Source organism: Camelus bactrianus, chromosome 15 (genome assembly GCF_048773025.1).
Source record: "Camelus bactrianus isolate YW-2024 breed Bactrian camel chromosome 15, ASM4877302v1, whole genome shotgun sequence".
Taxonomy (NCBI): Eukaryota; Metazoa; Chordata; class Mammalia; order Artiodactyla; family Camelidae; genus Camelus; species Camelus bactrianus.
Window position 1 is genome coordinate 70726077 of NC_133553.1, and position 19557 is coordinate 70745633.

Sequence of the window (19557 nt, forward strand, 5' to 3'; positions counted from 1 at the left end):
TCTAACACAAAGGGAACGGGTTGCAGGGGAAACTTTTACTCTGGTTTCTCAGTCTGTTTCCTAGTGCCGTTTTGAAGTTCCTGCAGTTTTCACTGTAAAACCGAGTTGGAGTTAGTACCTCCCCATATAAATGTATGGAGTGGAGTTTTCAAATGAAAAGAATCTTTGTGTTCCCAACAAGCTATGTGAAGTACGGCTTTCACTCACAAATATCTCTCAGAACTGAGCATGTGGAGAGACGTTCGTTCACCTAGCACAAAGGGAACGGGTTGCAGGAGAAACTTTTACTCTGTTTTCTCAGTCTGTTTCCTAGTGCCGGTTTGAAGTTCCTGCAGTTTTCACTGTAAAACCGGGTTGGAGCTAGTACCTCCCCATATATATGTATGGAGTGGAGTTTGCAACAGAAAAGAAACTTTGTGTTCCCAACAACCTAGGTGAAGTACGGCTTTCACACACACTTATCTCTCAGGACTGAGCATGTGGAGAGACGTTCTTTCATCAAGCACAAAGGGAACGGGTTGCAGGAGAAACTTTTACTCTGGTTTCTCAGTCTGTTTCCTAGTGCCGTTTTGATGTTCCTGCAGTTTTCACTGTAAAACCGAGTTGAAGCTAGTACCTCCCTATATATATGTATGGAATGGAGTTTGCTACTGTAAAGAAACTTTGTGTTCCCAACAAGCTAGGTGAAGGACGGCTTTCACACACACTTATCTCTCAGAACTGAGCATGTGGAGAGACGTTCGTTCATCTAGCACAAAGGGAACGGGTTGCAGGGGAAACTTTTACTCTGGTTTCTCAGTCTGTTTCCTAGTGCCGGTTTGAAGTTCCTGCAGTTTTCACTGTAAAACCGAGTTGGAGCTAGTACCTCCCCATATATATGTATGGAGTGGAGTTTGCAACAGAAAAGAATCTTTGTGTTCCCAACAAGCTACTTGAAGGACGGCTTTCACACACACTTATCTCTCAGAACTGAGCATGTGGAGAGACGTTCGTTCATCTAGCACAAAGGGAACGGGTTGCAGGAGAAACTTTTACTCTGGTTTCTCAGTCTGTTTCCTAGTGCCGGTTTGAAGTTCCTGCAGTTTTCACTGTAAAACCGAGTTGGAGATTGTATCTCCCCATATATATGTATGGAGTGGAATTTGCAACTGAAAAGAAACTATGTGTTCCCAACAAGCTAGGTGAAGGACGGCTTTCACACACACTTATCTCTGAGAACTGAGCATGTGGAGAGACGTTCGTTCATCTAGCACAAAGGGAACGGGTTGCAGGAGAAACTTTTACTCTGGTTTCTCAGTCTGTTTCCTAGTGCCGGTTTGAAGTTCCTGCAGTTTTCACTTTAAAACAGAGTTGGAGCTAGTACCTCCCCGTATAAATGTATGGAGTGGAGTTTTCAACTGAAAAGAATCTTTGTGTTCCCAACAACTATGTGAACTACGGCTTTCACTCACAAATATCTCTCAGAACTGAGCATGTGGAGAGACGTTCGTTCATCTAGCACAAAGGGAACTTGTTGCAGGAGAAACTTTTACTCTGGTTTCTCAGTCTGTTTCCTAGTGCCGGTTTGAAGTTCCTGCAGTTTTCACTGTAAAACCGAGTTGGAGATTGTATCTCCCAATATATATGTATGGAGTTGAATTTGCAACTGAAAAGAAACTTTGTGTTCCCAACAAGCTAGGTGAAGGACGGCTTTCACACACAATTTTCTCTGAGAACTGAGCATGTGGAGAGACGTTCGTTCATCTAGCACAAAGGGAACGGGTTGCAGGAGAAACTTTTACTCTGGTTTCTCAGTCTGTTTCCTAGTGCCGGTTTGAAGTTCCTGCAGTTTTCACTTTAAAACCGAGTTGGAGCTAGTACCTCCCCATATAAATGTATGGAGTGGAGTTTTCAACTGAAAAGAATCTTTGTGTTCCCAACAAGCTATGTGAAGTACGGCTTTCACTCACAAATATCTCTCAGAACTGAGCATGTGGAGAGACGTTCGTTCATCAAGCACAAAGGGAACGGGTTGCAGGAGAAACTTTTACTCTGGTTTCTCAGTCTGTTTCCTAGTGCTGTTTTGATGTTCCTGCAGTTTTCACTGTAAAACCGAGTTGAAGCTAGTACCTCCCCATATATATGTATGGAGTGGAGTTTGCAACTGTAAAGAAACTTTGTGTTCCCAACAAGCTACTTGAAGGACGGCTTTCACACACACTTATCTCTCAGAACTGAGCATGTGGAGAGACGTTCGTTCATCTAGCACAAAGGGAACGGGTTGCAGGAGAAACTTTTACTCTGGTTTCTCAGTCTGTTTCCTAGTGCCGGTTTGAAGTTCCTGCAGTTTTCACTGTAAAACCGAGTTGGAGATTGTATCTCCCCATATATATGTATGGAGTGGAATTTGCAACTGAAAAGAAACTATGTGTTCCCAACAAGCTAGGTGAAGGACGGCTTTCACACACACTTATCTCTGAGAACTGAGCATGTGGAGAGACGTTCGTTCATCTAGCACAAAGGGAACGGGTTGCAGGAGAAACTTTTACTCTGGTTTCTCAGTCTGTTTCCTAGTGCCGGTTTGAAGTTCCTGCAGTTTTCACTTTAAAACAGAGTTGGAGCTAGTACCTCCCCGTATAAATGTATGGAGTGGAGTTTTCAACTGAAAAGAAACTATGTGTTCCCAACAAGCTATGTGAAGTACGGCTTTCACTCACAAATATCTCTCAGAACTGAGCATGTGGAGAGACGTTCGTTCATCAAGCACAAAGGGAACGGGTTGCAGGAGAAACTTTTACTCTGGTTTCTCAGTCTGTTTCCTAGTGCCGGTTTGAAGTTCCTGCAGTTTTCACTGTAAAACCGAGTTGGAGATTGTATCTCCCCATATATATGTATGGAGTGGAATTTGCAACTGAAAAGATACTATGTGTTCCCAACAAGCTAGGTGAAGGACGGCTTTCACACACAATTATCTCTGAGAACTGAGCATGTGGAGAGACGTTCGTTCATCTAGCACAAAGGGAACGGGTTACAGGAGAAACTTTTACTCTGGTTTCTCAGTCTGTTTCCTAGTGCCGGTTTGAAGTTCCTGCAGTTTTCACTGTAAAACCGAGTTGGAGCTAGTACCTCCCCATATATATGTATGGAGTGGAGTTTGCAACAGAAAAGAATCTTTGTGTTCCCAACAAGCTACTTGAAGGACGGCTTTCACACACACTTATCTCTCAGAACTGAGCATGTGGAGAGACGTTCGTTCATCTAGCACAAAGGGAACGGGTTGCAGGAGAAACTTTTACTCTGGTTTCTCAGTCTGTTTCCTAGTGCCGGTTTGAAGTTCCTGCAGTTTTCACTGTAAAACCGAGTTGGAGATTGTATCTCCCCATATATATGTATGGAGTGGAATTTGCAACTGAAAAGAAACTAAGTGTTCCCAACAAGCTAGGTGAAGGACGGCTTTCACACACACTTATCTCTGAGAACTGAGCATGTGGAGAGACGTTCGTTCATCTAGCACAAAGGGAACGGGTTGCAGGAGAAACTTTTACTCTGGTTTCTCAGTCTGTTTCCTAGTGCCGGTTTGAAGTTCCTGCAGTTTTCACTTTAAAACCGAGTTGGAGCTAGTACCTCCCCGTATAAATGTATGGAGTGGAGTTTTCAACTGAAAAGAATCTTTGTGTTCCCAACAACTATGTGAAGTACGGCTTTCACTCACAAATATCTCTCAGAACTGAGCATGTGGAGAGACGTTCGTTCATCTAGCACAAAGGGAACGGGTTGCAGGAGAAACTTTTACTCTGGTTTCTCAGTCTGTTTCCTAGTGCCGTTTTGATGTTCCTGCAGTTTTCACTGTAAAACCGAGTTGGAGATTGTATCTCCCCATATATATGTATGGAGTGGAATTTGCAACTGAAAAGATACTTTGTGTTCCCAACAAGCTAGGTGAAGGACGGCTTTCACACACAATTATCTCTGAGAACTGAGCATGTGGAGAGACGTTCGTTCATCTAGCACAAAGGGAACGGGTTGCAGGAGAAACTTTTACTCTGGTTTCTCAGTCTGTTTCCTAGTGCCGGTTTGAAGTTCCTGCAGTTTTCACTTTAAAACCGAGTTGGAGCTAGTACCTCCCCATATAAATGTATGGAGTGGAGTTTTCAACTGAAAAGAATCTTTGTGTTCCCAACAAGCTATGTGAAGTACGGCTTTCACTCACAAATATCTCTCAGAACTGAGCATGTGGAGAGACGTTCGTTCATCAAGCACAAAGGGAACGGGTTGCAGGAGAAACTTTTACTCTGGTTTCTCAGTCTGTTTCCTAGTGCCGTTTTGATGTTCCTGCAGTTTTCACTGTAAAACCGAGTTGAAGCTAGTACCTCCCCATATATATGTATGGAGTGGAGTTTGCAACTGTAAAGAAACTTTGTGTTCCCAACAAGCTACTTGAAGGACGGCTTTCACACACACTTATCTCTCAGAACTGAGCATGTGGAGAGACGTTCGTTCATCTAGCACAAAGGGAACGGGTTGCAGGAGAAACTTTTACTCTGGTTTCTCAGTCTGTTTCCTAGTGCCGGTTTGAAGTTCCTGCAGTTTTCACTGTAAAACCGAGTTGGAGATTGTATCTCCCCATATATATGTATGGAGTGGAATTTGCAACTGAAAAGAAACTATGTGTTCCCAACAAGCTAGGTGAAGGACGGCTTTCACACACACTTATCTCTGAGAACTGAGCATGTGGAGAGACGTTCGTTCATCTAGCACAAAGGGAACGGGTTGCAGGAGAAACTTTTACTCTGGTTTCTCAGTCTGTTTCCTAGTGCCGGTTTGAAGTTCCTGCAGTTTTCACTTTAAAACCGAGTTGGAGCTAGTACCTCCCCATATAAATGTATGGAGTGGAGTTTTCAACTGAAAAGAATCTTTGTGTTCCCAACAAGCTATGTGAAGTACGGCTTTCACTCACAAATATCTCTCAGAACTGAGCATGTGGAGAGACGTTCGTTCATCAAGCACAAAGGGAACGGGTTGCAGGAGAAACTTTTACTCTGGTTTCTCAGTCTGTTTCCTAGTGCCGTTTTGATGTTCCTGCAGTTTTCACTGTAAAACCGAGTTGAAGCTAGTACCTCCCCATATATATGTATGGAGTGGAGTTTGCAACTGTAAAGAAACTTTGTGTTCCCAACAAGCTACTTGAAGGACGGCTTTCACACACACTTATCTCTCAGAACTGAGCATGTGGAGAGACGTTCGTTCATCTAGCACAAAGGGAACGGGTTGCAGGAGAAACTTTTACTCTGGTTTCTCAGTCTGTTTCCTAGTGCCGGTTTGAAGTTCCTGCAGTTTTCACTGTAAAACCGAGTTGGAGATTGTATCTCCCCATATATATGTATGGAGTGGAATTTGCAACTGAAAAGAAACTATGTGTTCCCAACAAGCTAGGTGAAGGACGGCTTTCACACACACTTATCTCTGAGAACTGAGCATGTGGAGAGACGTTCGTTCATCTAGCACAAAGGGAACGGGTTGCAGGAGAAACTTTTACTCTGGTTTCTCAGTCTGTTTCCTAGTGCCGGTTTGAAGTTCCTGCAGTTTTCACTTTAAAACAGAGTTGGAGCTAGTACCTCCCCGTATAAATGTATGGAGTGGAGTTTTCAACTGAAAAGAAACTATGTGTTCCCAACAAGCTATGTGAAGTACGGCTTTCACTCACAAATATCTCTCAGAACTGAGCATGTGGAGAGACGTTCGTTCATCAAGCACAAAGGGAACGGGTTGCAGGAGAAACTTTTACTCTGGTTTCTCAGTCTGTTTCCTAGTGCCGGTTTGAAGTTCCTGCAGTTTTCACTGTAAAACCGAGTTGGAGATTGTATCTCCCCATATATATGTATGGAGTGGAATTTGCAACTGAAAAGATACTTTGTGTTCCCAACAAGCTAGGTGAAGGACGGCTTTCACACACAATTATCTCTGAGAACTGAGCATGTGGAGAGACGTTCGTTCATCTAGCACAAAGGGAACGGGTTACAGGAGAAACTTTTACTCTGGTTTCTCAGTCTGTTTCCTAGTGCCGGTTTGAAGTTCCTGCAGTTTTCACTGTAAAACCGAGTTGGAGATTGTATCTCCCCATATATATGTATGGAGTGGAATTGGCAACTGAAAAGAAACTAAGTGTTCCCAACAAGCTAGGTGAAGGACGGCTTTCACACACACTTATCTCTGAGAACTGAGCATGTGGAGAGACGTTCGTTCATCTAGCACAAAGGGAACGGGTTGCAGGAGAAACTTTTACTCTGGTTTCTCAGTCTGTTTCCTAGTGCCGGTTTGAAGTTCCTGCAGTTTTCACTTTAAAACCGAGTTGGAGCTAGTACCTCCCCATATAAATGTATGGAGTGGAGTTTTCAACTGAAAAGAATCTTTGTGTTCCCAACAAGCTATGTGAATTACGGCTTTCACTCACAAATATCTCTCAGAACTGAGCATGTGGAGAGACGTTCGTTCATCAAGCACAAAGGGAACGGGTTGCAGGAGAAACTTTTACTCTGGTTTCTCAGTCTGTTTCCTAGTGCCGTTTTGATGTTCCTGCAGTTTTCACTGTAAAACCGAGTTGAAGCTAGTACCTCCCCATATATATGTATGGAGTGGAGTTTGCAACTGTAAAGAAACTTTGTGTTCCCAACAAGCTACTTGAAGGACGGCTTTCACACACACTTATCTCTCAGAACTGAGCATGTGGAGAGACGTTCGTTCATCTAGCACAAAGGGAACGGGTTGCAGGAGAAACTTTTACTCTGGTTTCTCAGTCTGTTTCCTAGTGCCGGTTTGAAGTTCTTGCAGTTTTCACTGTAAAACCGAGTTGGAGATTGTATCTCCCCATATATATGTATGGAGTGGAATTTGCAACTGAAAAGAAACTATGTGTTCCCAACAAGCTAGGTGAAGGACGGCTTTCACACACACTTATCTCTGAGAACTGAGCATGTGGAGAGACGTTCGTTCATCTAGCACAAAGGGAACGGGTTGCAGGAGAAACTTTTACTCTGGTTTCTCAGTCTGTTTCCTAGTGCCGGTTTGAAGTTCCTGCAGTTTTCACTTTAAAACCGAGTTGGAGCTAGTACCTCCCCATATAAATGTATGGAGTGGAGTTTTCAACTGAAAAGAATCTTTGTGTTCCCAACAAGCTATGTGAAGTACGGCTTTCACTCACAAATATCTCTCAGAACTGAGCATGTGGAGAGACGTTCGTTCATCAAGCACAAAGGGAACGGGTTGCAGGAGAAACTTTTACTCTGGTTTCTCAGTCTGTTTCCTAGTGCCGTTTTGATGTTCCTGCAGTTTTCACTGTAAAACCGATTTGAAGCTAGTACCTCCCCATATATATGTATGGAGTGGAGTTTGCAACTGTAAAGAAACTTTGTGTTCCCAACAAGCTACTTGAAGGACGGCTTTCACACACACTTATCTCTCAGAACTGAGCATGTGGAGAGACGTTCGTTCATCTAGCACAAAGGGAACGGGTTGCAGTAGCAACTTTTACTCTGGTTTCTCAGTCTGTTTCCTAGTGCCGGTTTGAAGTTCCTGCAGTTTTCACTTTAAAACAGAGTTGGAGCTGGTACCTCCCCGTATAAATGTATGGAGTGGAATTTTCAACTGAAAAGAATCTTTGTGTTCCCAACAACTATGTGAAGTACGGCTTTCACTCACAAATATCTCTCAGAACTGAGCATGTGGAGAGACGTTCGTTCATCTAGCACAAAGGGAACTTGTTGCAGGAGAAACTTTTACTCTGGTTTCTCAGTCTGTTTCCTAGTGCCGGTTTGAAGTTCCTGCAGTTTTCACTGTAAAACCGAGTTGGAGATTGTATCTCCCCATATATATGTATGGAGTGGAATTTGCAACTGAAAAGAAACTAAGTGTTCCCAACAAGCTAGGTGAAGGACGGCTTTCACACACACTTATCTCTGAGAACTGAGCATGTGGAGAGACGTTCGTTCATCTAGCACAAAGGGAACGGGTTGCAGGAGAAACTTTTACTCTGGTTTCTCAGTCTGTTTCCTAGTGCCGGTTTGAAGTTCCTGCAGTTTTCACTTTAAAACAGAGTTGGAGCTAGTACCTCCCCGTATAAATGTATGGAGTGGAGTTTTCAACTGAAAAGAATCTTTGTGTTCCCAACAACTATGTGAAGTACGGCTTTCACTCACAAATATCTCTCAGAACTGAGCATGTGGAGAGACGTTCGTTCATCTAGCACAAAGGGAACTTGTTGCAGGAGAAAATTTTACTCTGGTTTCTCAGTCTGTTTCCTAGTGCCGGTTTGAAGTTCCTGCAGTTTTCACTGTAAAACCGAGTTGGAGATTGTATCTCCCCATATATATGTATGGAGTGGAATTTGCAACTGAAAAGAAACTAAGTGTTCCCAACAAGCTAGGTGAAGGACGGCTTTCACACACACTTATCTCTGAGAACTGAGCATGTGGAGAGACGTTCGTTCATCTAGCACAAAGGGAACGGGTTGCAGGAGAAACTTTTACTCTGGTTTCTCAGTCTGTTTCCTAGTGCCGGTTTGAAGTTCCTGCAGTTTTCACTTTAAAACAGAGTTGGAGCTAGTACCTCCCCGTATAAATGTATGGAGTGGAGTTTTCAACTGAAAAGAATCTTTGTGTTCCCAACAACTATGTGAAGTACGGCTTTCACTCACAAATATCTCTCAGAACTGAGCATGTGGAGAGACGTTCGTTCATCTAGCACAAAGGGAACGGGTTGCAGGAGAAACTTTTACTCTGGTTTCTCAGTCTGTTTCCTAGTGCCGGTTTGAAGTTCCTGCAGTTTTCACTGTAAAACCGAGTTGGAGATTGTATCTCCCCATATATATGTATGGAGTGGAATTTGCAACTGAAAAGATACTTTGTGTTCCCAACAAGCTAGGTGAAGGACGGCTTTCACACACAATTATCTCTGAGAACTGAGCATGTGGAGAGACGTTCGTTCATCTAGCACAAAGGGAACGGGTTGCAGGAGAAACTTTTACTCTGGTTTCTCAGTCTGTTTCCTAGTGCCGGTTTGAAGTTCCTGCAGTTTTCACTTTAAAACCGAGTTGGAGCTAGTACCTCCCCATATAAATGTATGGAGTGGAGTTTTCAACTGAAAAGAATCTTTGTGTTCCCAACAAGCTATGTGAAGTACGGCTTTCACTCACAAATATCTCTCAGAACTGAGCATGTGGAGAGACGTTCGTTCATCAAGCACAAAGGGAACGGGTTGCAGGAGAAACTTTTACTCTGGTTTCTCAGTCTGTTTCCTAGTGCCGTTTTGATGTTCCTGCAGTTTTCACTGTAAAACCGAGTTAAAGCTAGTACCTCCCCATATATATGTATGGAGTGGAGTTTGCAACTGTAAAGAAACTTTGTGTTCCCAACAAGCTACTTGAAGGACGGCTTTCACACACACTTATCTCTCAGAACTGAGCATGTGGAGAGACTTTCGTTCATCTAGCACAAAGGGAACGGGTTGCAGGAGAAACTTTTACTCTGGTTTCTCAGTCTGTTTCCCAGTGCCGGTTTGAAGTTCCTGCAGTTTTCACTGTAAAACCGAGTTGGAGATTGTATCTCCCCATATATATGTATGGAGTGGAATTTGCAACTGAAAAGAAACTATGTGTTCCCAACAAGCTAGGTGAAGGACGGCTTTCACACACACTTATCTCTGAGAACTGAGCATGTGGAGAGACGTTCGTTCATCTAGCACAAAGGGAACGGGTTGCAGGAGAAACTTTTACTCTGGTTTCTCAGTCTGTTTCCTAGTGCCGGTTTGAAGTTCCTGCAGTTTTCACTTTAAAACCGAGTTGGAGCTAGTACCTCCCCATATAAATGTATGGAGTGGAGTTTTCAACTGAAAAGAATCTTTGTGTTCCCAACAAGCTATGTGAAGTACGGCTTTCACTCACAAATATCTCTCAGAACTGAGCATGTGGAGAGACGTTCGTTCATCAAGCACAAAGGGAACGGGTTGCAGGAGAAACTTTTACTCTGGTTTCTCAGTCTGTTTCCTAGTGCCGTTTTGATTTTATTGCAGTTTTCACTGTAAAACCGATTTGAAGCTAGTACCTCCCCATATATATGTATGGAGTGGAGTTTGCAACTGTAAAGAAACTTTGTGTTCCCAACAAGCTACTTGAAGGACGGCTTTCACACACACTTATCTCTCAGAACTGAGCATGTGGAGAGACGTTCGTTCATCTAGCACAAAGGGAACGGGTTGCAGTAGCAACTTTTACTCTGGTTTCTCAGTCTGTTTCCTAGTGCCGGTTTGAAGTTCCTGCAGTTTTCACTTTAAAACAGAGTTGGAGCTAGTACCTCCCCGTATAAATGTATGGAGTGGAGTTTTCAACTGAAAAGAATCTTTGTGTTCCCAACAAGCTATGTGAAGTACGGCTTTCACTCACAAATATCTCTCAGAACTGAGCATGTGGAGAGACTTTCGTTCACCTAGCACAAAGGGAACGGGTTGCAGGAGAAACTTTTACTCTGGTTTCTCAGTCTGTTTCCTAGTGCCGGTTTGATGTTCCTGCAGTTTTCACTGTAAAACCGAGTTCAAGCTAGTACCTCCCCATATATATGTATGGAGTGGAGTTTGCAACTGTAAAGAAACTTTGTGTTCCCAACAAGCTAGGTGAAGGACGGCTTTCACACACACTTATCTCTCAGAACTGAGCATGTGGAGAGACGTTCGTTCATCTAGCACAAAGGGAACGGGTTGCAGGGGAAACTTTTACTCTGGTTTCTCAGTCTGTTTCCTAGTGCCGGTTTGAAGTTCCTGCAGTTTTCACTGTAAAACCGAGTTGGAGCTAGTACCTCCCCATATATATGTATGGAGTGGAGTTTGCAACAGAAAAGAATCTTTGTGTTCCCAACAAGCTACTTGAAGGACGGCTTTCACACACACTTATCTCTCAGAACTGAGCATGTGGAGAGACGTTCGTTCATCTAGCACAAAGGGAACGGGTTGCAGGAGAAACTTTTACTCTGGTTTCTCAGTCTGTTTCCTAGTGCCGGTTTGAAGTTCCTGCAGTTTTCACTGTAAAACCGAGTTGGAGATTGTATCTCCCCATATATATGTATGGAGTGGAATTTGCAACTGAAAAGAAACTATGTGTTCCCAACAAGCTAGGTGAAGGACGGCTTTCACACACACTTATCTCTCAGAACTGAGCATGTGGAGAGACGTTCGTTCATCTAGCACAAAGGGAACGGGTTGCAGGAGAAACTTTTACTCTGGTTTCTCAGTCTGTTTCCTAGTGCCGGTTTGAAGTTCCTGCAGTTTTCACTGTAAAACCGAGTTGGAGATTGTATCTCCCCATATATATGTATGGAGTGGAATTTGCAACTGAAAAGAAACTATGTGTTCCCAACAAGCTAGGTGAAGGACGGCTTTCACACACACTTATCTCTGAGAACTCAGCATGTGGAGAGACGTTCGTTCATCTAGCACAAAGGGAACGGGTTGCAGGAGAAACTATTACTCTGGTTTCTCAGTCTGTTTCCTAGTGCCGGTTGAAGTTCCTGCAGTTTTCACTGTAAAACCGAGTTGGAGATTGTATCTCCCCATATATATGTATGGAGTGGAATTTGCAACTGAAAAGAAACTATGTGTTCCCAACAAGCTAGGTGAAGGACGGCTTTCACACACACTTATCTCTGAGAACTGAGCATGTGGAGAGACTTTCGTTCATCTAGCACAAAGGGAACGGGTTGCAGGAGAAACTATTACTCTGGTTTCTCAGTCTGTTTCCTAGTGCCGGTTTGAAGTTCCTGCAGTTTTCACTTTAAAACAGAGTTGGAGCTAGTACCTCCCCGTATAAATGTAAGGAGTGGAGTTTTCAACTGAAAAGAATCTTTGTGTTCCCAACAACTATGTGAAGTACGGCTTTCACTCACAAATATCTCTCAGAACTGAGCATGTGGAGAGACGTTCGTTCATCTAGCACAAAGGGAACTTGTTGCAGGAGAAACTTTTACTCTGGTTTCTCAGTCTGTTTCCTAGTGCCGGTTTGAAGTTCCTGCAGTTTTCACTGTAAAACCGAGTTGGAGATTGTATCTCCCCATATATATGTATGGAGTGGAATTTGCAACTGAAAAGAAACTTTGTGTTCCCAACAAGCTAGGTGAAGGACGGCTTTCACACACAATTATCTCTGAGAACTTAGCATGTGGAGAGACGTTCGTTCATCTAGCACAAAGGGAACGGGTTGCAGGAGAAACTTTTACTCTGGTTTCTCAGTCTGTTTCCTAGTGCCGGTTTGAAGTTCCTGCAGTTTTCACTTTAAAACCGAGTTGGAGCTAGTACCTCCCCATATAAATGTATGGAGTGGAGTTTTCAACTGAAAAGAATCTTTGTGTTCCCAACAAGCTATGTGAAGTACGGCTTTCACTCACAAATATCTCTCAGAACTGAGCATGTGGAGAGACGTTCGTTCATCAAGCACAAAGGAAACGGGTTGCAGGAGAAACTTTTACTCTGGATTCTCAGTCTGTTTCCTAGTGCCGTTTTGATGTTCCTGCAGTTTTCACTGTAAAACCGAGTTGAAGCTAGTACCTCCCCATATATATGTATGGAGTGGAGTTTGCAACTGTAAAGAAACTTTGTGTTCCCAACAAGCCACTTGAAGGACGGCTTTCACACACACTTATCTCTCAGAACTGAGCATGTGGAGAGACGTTCGTTCATCTAGCACAAAGGGAACGGGTTGCAGGAGAAACTTTTACTCTGGTTTCTCAGTCTGTTTCCTAGTGCCGGTTTGAAGTTCCTGCAGTTTTCACTGTAAAACCGAGTTGGAGATTGTATCTCCCCATATATATGTATGGAGTGGAATTTGCAACTGAAAAGAAACTATGTGTTCCCAACAAGCTAGGTGAAGGACGGCTTTCACACACACTTATTTCTGAGAACTGAGCATGTGGAGAGACGTTCGTTCATCTAGCACAAAGGGAACGGGTTGCAGGAGAAACTTTTACTCTGGTTTCTCAGTCTGTTTCCTAGTGCCGGTTTGAAGTTCCTGCAGTTTTCACTTTAAAACAGAGTTGGAGCTAGTACCTCCCCGTATAAATGTATGGAGTGGAGTTTTCAACTGAAAAGAATCTTTGTGTTCCCAACAACTATGTGAAGTACGGCTTTCACTCACAAATATCTCTCAGAACTGAGCATGTGGAGAGACGTTCGTTCATCTAGCACAAAGGGAACGGGTTGCAGGAGAAACTTTTACTCTGGTTTCTCAGTCTGTTTCCTAGTGCCGGTTTGAAGTTCCTGCAGTTTTCACTGTAAAACCGAGTTGGAGATTGTATCTCCCCATATATATGTATGGAGTGGAATTTGCAACTGAAAAGAAACTTTGTGTTCCCAACAAGCTAGGTGAAGGACGGCTTTCACACACAATTATCTCTGAGAACTGAGCATGTGGAGAGACGTTCGTTCATCTAGCACAAAGGGAACGGGTTGCAGGAGAACCTTTTACTCTGGTTTCTCAGTCTGTTTCCTAGTGCCGGTTTGAAGTTCCTGCAGTTTTCACTTTAAAACCGAGTTGGAGCTACTACCTCCCCATATAAATGTATGGAGTGGAGTTTTCAACTGAAAAGAATCTTTGTGTTCCCAACAAGCTATGTGAAGTACGGCTTTCACTCACAAATATCTCTCAGAACTGAGCATGTGGAGAGACGTTCGTTCATCAAGCACAAAGGGAACGGGTTGCAGGAGAAACTTTTACTCTGGTTTCTCAGTCTGTTTCCTAGTGCCGTTTTGATGTTCCTGCAGTTTTCACTGTAAAACCGAGTTGAAGCTAGTACCTCCCCATATATATGTATGGAGTGGAGTTTGCAACTGTAAAGAAACTTTGTGTTCCCAACAAGCTACTTGAAGGACGGCTTTCACACACACTTATCTCTCAGAACTGAGCATGTGGAGAGACGTTCGTTCATCTAGCACAAACGGAACGGGTTGCAGGAGAAACTTTTACTCTGGTTTCTCAGTCTGTTTCCTAGTGCCGGTTTGAAGTTCCTGCAGTTTTCACTGTAAAATCGAGTTGGAGATTGTATCTCCCCATATATATGTATGGAGTGGAATTTGCAACTGAAAAGAAACTATGTGTTCCCAACAAGCTAGGTGAAGGACGGCTTTCACACACACTTATCTCTCAGAACTGAGCATGTGGAGAGACGTTCGTTCATCTAGCACAAAGGGAACGGGTTGCAGGAGAAACTTTTACTCTGGTTTCTCAGTCTGTTTCCTAGTGCCGGTTGAAGTTCCTGCAGTTTTCACTGTAAAACCGAGTTGGAGATTGTATCTCCCCATATATATGTATGGAGTGGAATTTGCAACTGAAAAGAAACTATGTGTTCCCAACAAGCTAGGTGAAGGACGGCTTTCACACACACTTATCTCTGAGAACTGAGCATGTGGAGAGACGTTCGTTCATCTAGCACAAAGGGAACGGGTTGCAGGAGAAACTTTTACTCTGGTTTCTCAGTCTGTTTCCTAGTGCCGGTTTGAAGTTCCTGCAGTTTTCACTTTAAAACAGAGTTGGAGCTAGTACCTCCCCGTATAAATGTATGGAGTGGAGTTTTCAACTGAAAAGAATCTTTGTGTTCCCAACAACTATGTGAAGTACGGCTTTCACTCACAAATATCTCTCAGAACTGAGCATGTGGAGAGACGTTCGTTCATCTAGCACAAAGGGAACTTGTTGCAGGAGAAACTTTTACTCTGGTTTCTCAGTCTGTTTCCTAGTGCCGGTTTGAAGTTCCTGCAGTTTTCACTGTAAAACCGAGTTGGAGATTGTATCTCCCCATATATATGTATGGAGTGGAATTTGCAACTGAAAAGAAACTTTGTGTTCCCAACAAGCTAGGTGAAGGACGGCTTTCACACACAATTATCTCTGAGAACTGAGCATGTGGAGAGACGTTCGTTCATCTAGCACAAAGGGAACGGTTTGCAGGAGAAACTTTTCCTCTGGTTTCTCAGTCTGTTTCCTAGTGCCGGTTTGAAGTTCCTGCAGTTTTCACTTTAAAACCGAGTTGGAGCTAGTACCTCCCCATATAAATGTATGGAGTGGAGTTTTCAACTGAAAAGAATCTTTGTGTTCCCAACAAGCTATGTGAAGTACGGCTTTCACTCACAAATATCTCTCAGAACTGAGCATGTGGAGAGACGTTCGTTCATCAAGCACAAAGGGAACGGGTTGCAGGAGAAACTTTTACTCTGGTTTCTCAGTCTGTTTCCTAGTGCCGTTTTGATGTTCCTGCAGTTTTCACTGTAAAACCGAGTTGAAGCTAGTACCTCCCCATATATATGTATGGAGGGGAGTTTGCAACTGTAAAGAAACTTTGTGTTCCCAACAAGCTACTTGAAGGACGGCTTTCACACACACTTATCTCTCAGAACTGAGCATGTGGAGAGACGTTCGTTCATCTAGCACAAAGGGAACGGGTTGCAGGAGAAACTTTTACTCTGGTTTCTCAGTCTGTTTCCTAGTGCCGGTTTGAAGTTCCTGCAGTTTTCACTGTAAAACCGAGTTGGAGATTGTATCTCCCCATATATATGTATGGGGTGGAATTTGCAACTGAAAAGAAACTATGTGTTCCCAACAAGCTAGGTGAAGGACGGCTTTCACACACACTTATCTCTGAGAACTGAGCATGTGGAGAGACGTTCGTTCATCTAGCACAAAGGGAACGGGTTGCAGGAGAAACTTTTACTCTGGTTTCTCAGTCTGTTTCCTAGTGCGGGTTTGAAGTTCCTGCAGTTTTCACTTTAAAACAGAGTTGGAGCTAGTACCTCCCCGTATAAATGTATGGAGCGGAGTTTTCAACTGAAAAGAAACTATGTGTTCCCAACAAGCTATGTGAAGTACGGCTTTCACTCACAAATATCTCTCAGAACTGAGCATGTGGAGAGACGTTCGTTCATCAAGCACAAAGGGAACGGGTTGCAGGAGAAACTTTTACTCTGGTTTCTCAGTCTGTTTCCTTGTGCCGGTTTGATGTTCCTGCAGTTTTCACTGTAAAACCGAGTTCAAGATAGTACCTCCCCATATATATGTATGGAGTGGAGTTTGCAACTGTAAAGAAACTTTGTGTTCCCAACAAGCTAGGTGAAGGACGGCTTTCACACACACTTATCTCTGAGAACTGAGCATGTGGAGAGACGTTCATTCATCTAGCACAAAGGGAACGGGTTGCAGGGGAAACTTTTTCTCTGGTTTCTCAGTCTGTTTCCTAGTGCCGGTTTGAAGTTCCTGCAGTTTTCACTGTAAAACCGAGTTGGAGCTAGTACCTCCCCATATATATGTATGGAGTGGAGTTTGCAACAGAAAAGAATCTTTGTGTTCCCAACAAGCTACTTGAAGGACGGCTTTCACACACACTTATCTCTCAGAACTGAGCATGTGGAGAGACGTTCGTTCATCTAGCACAAAGGGAACGGGTTGCAGGAGAAACTTTTACTCTGGTTTCTCAGTCTGTTTCCTAGTGCCGGTTTGAAGTTCCTGCAGTTTTCACTGTAAAACCGAGTTGGAGATTGTATCTCCCCATATATATGTATGTAGTGGAATTTGCAACTGAAAAGAAACTATGTGTTCCCAACAAGCTAGGTGAAGGACGGCTTTCACACACACTTATCTCTGAGAACTGAGCATGTGGAGAGACGTTCGTTCATCTAGCACAAAGGGAACGGGTTGCAGGAGAAACTTTTACTCTGGTTTCTCAGTCTGTTTCCTAGTGCGGGTTTGAAGTTCCTGCAGTTTTCACTTTAAAACAGAGTTGGAGCTAGTACCTCCCCGTATAAATGTATGGAGTGGAGTTTTCAACTGAAAAGAAACTATGTGTTCCCAACAAGCTATGTGAAGTACGGCTTTCACTCACAAATATCTCTCAGAACTGAGCATGTGGAGAGACGTTCGTTCATCAAGCACAAAGGGAACGGGTTGCAGGAGAAACTTTTACTCTGGTTTCTCAGTCTGTTTCCTTGTGCCGGTTTGATGTTCCTGCAGTTTTCACTGTAAAACCGAGTTCAAGATAGTACCTCCCCATATATATGTATGGAGTGGAGTTTGCAACTGTAAAGAAACTTTGTGTTCCCAACAAGCTAGGTGAACGACGGCTTTCACACACACTTATCTCTGAGAACTGAGCATGTGGAGAGACGTTCATTCATCTAGCACAAAGGGAACGGGTTGCAGGGGAAACTTTTTCTCTGGTTTCTCAGTCTGTTTCCTAGTGCCGGTTTGAAGTTCCTGCAGTTTTCACTGTAAAACCGAGTTGGAGCTAGTACCTCCCCATATATATGTATGGAGTGGAGTTTGCAACAGAAAAGAATCTTTGTGTTCCCAACAAGCTACTTGAAGGACGGCTTTCACACACACTTATCTCTCAGAACTGAGCATGTGGAGAGACGTTCGTTCATCTAGCACAAAGGGAACGGGTTGCAGGAGAAACTTTTACTCTGGTTTCTCAGTCTGTTTCCTAGTGCCGGTTTGAAGTTCCTGCAGTTTTCACTGTAAAACCGAGTTGGAGATTGTATCTCCCCATATATATGTATGTAGTGGAATTTGCAACTGAAAAGAAACTATGTGTTCCCAACAAGCTAGGTGAATGACGGCTTTCACACACACTTATCTCTGAGAACTGAGCATGTGGAGAGACGTTCGTTCATCTAGCACAAAGGGAACGGGTTGCAGGAGAAACTTTTACTCTGGTTTCTCAGTCTGTTTCCTAGTGCCGGTTTGAAGTTCCTGCAGTTTTCACTTTAAAACAGAGTTGGAGCTAGTACCTCCCCGTACAAATGTATGGAGTGGAGTTTTCAACTGAAAAGAATCTTTGTGTTCCCAACAACTATGTGAAGTACGGCTTTCACTCACAAATATCTCTCAGAACTGAGCATGTGGAGAGACGTTCGTTCATCTAGCACAAAGGGAACTTGTTGCAGGAAAAACTTTTACTCTGGTTTCTCAGTCTGTTTCCTAGTGCCGGTTTGAAGTTCCTGCAGTTTTCACTGTAAAACCGAGTTGAAGCTAGTACCTCCCCATATATATGTATGTAGTGGAATTTGCAACTTTAAAGAAACTTTGTGTTCCCAACAAGCTACTTGAAGGACGGCTTTCACACACACTTATCTCTCAGAACTGAGCATGTGGAGAGACGTTCGTTCATCTAGCACAAAGGGAACGGGTTGCAGGAGAAACTTTTACTCTGGTTTCTCAGTCTGTTTCCTAGTGCCGGTTTGAAGTTCCTGCAGTTTTCACTGTAAAACCGAGTTGGAGATTGTATCTCCCCATATATATGTATGGAGCGGAATTTGCAACTGAAAAGAAACTATGTGTTCCCAACAAGCTAGGTGAAGGACGGCTTTCACACACACTTATCTCTGAGAACTGAGCATGTGGAGAGACGTTCGTTCATCTAGCACAAAGGGAACGGGTTGCAGGAGAAACTTTTACTCTGGTTTCTCAGTCTGTTTCCTAGTGCCGGTTTGAAGTTCCTGCAGTTTTCACTTTAAAACAGAGTTGGAGCTAGTACCTCCCCGTATAAATGTATGGAGTGGAGTTTTCAACTGAAAAGAAACTATGTGTTCCCAACAAGCTATGTGAAGTACGGCTTTCACTCACAAATATCTCTCAGAACTGAGCATGTGGAGAGACGTTCGTTCATCAAGCACAAAGGGAACGGGTTGCAGGAGAAACTTTTACTCTGGTTTCTCAGTCTGTTTCCTAGTGCCGGTTTGATGTTCCTGCAGTTTTCACTGTAAAACCGAGTTCAAGCTAGTACCTCCCCATATATATGTATGGAGTGGAGTTTGCAACTGTAAAGAAACTTTGTGTTCCCAACAAGCTAGGTGAAGGACGGCTTTCACACACACTTATCTCTCAGAACTGAGCATGTGGAGAGACGTTCGTTCATCTAGCACAAAGGGAACGGGTTGCAGGGGAAACTTTTACTCTGGTTTCTCAGTCTGTTTCCTAGTGCCGGTTTGAAGTTCCTGCAGTTTTCACTGTAAAACCGAGTTGGAGCTAGTACCTCCCCATATATATGTATGGAGTGGAGTTTGCAACAGAAAACAATCTTTGTGTTCCCAACAAGCTACTTGAAGGACGGCTTTCACACACACTTATCTCTCAGAACTGAGCATGTGGAGAGACGTTCGTTCATCTAGCACAAAGGGAACGGGTTGCAGGAGAAACTTTTACTCTGGTTTCTCAGTCTGTTTCCTAGTGCCGGTTTGAAGTTCCTGCAGTTTTCACTGTAAAACCGAGTTGGAGATTGTATCTCCCCATATATATGTATGGAGTGGAATTTGCAACTGAAAAGAAACTATGTGTTCCCAACAAGCTAGGTGAAGGACGGCTTTCACACACACTTATCTCTGAGAACTGAGCATGTGGAGAGACGTTCGTTCATCTAGCACAAAGGGAACGGGTTGCAGGAGAAACTTTTACTCTGGTTTCTCAGTCTGTTTCCTAGTGCCGGTTTGAAGTTCCTGCAGTTTTCACTTTAAAACAGAGTTGGAGCTAGTACCTCCCCGTATAAATGTAAGGAGTGGAGT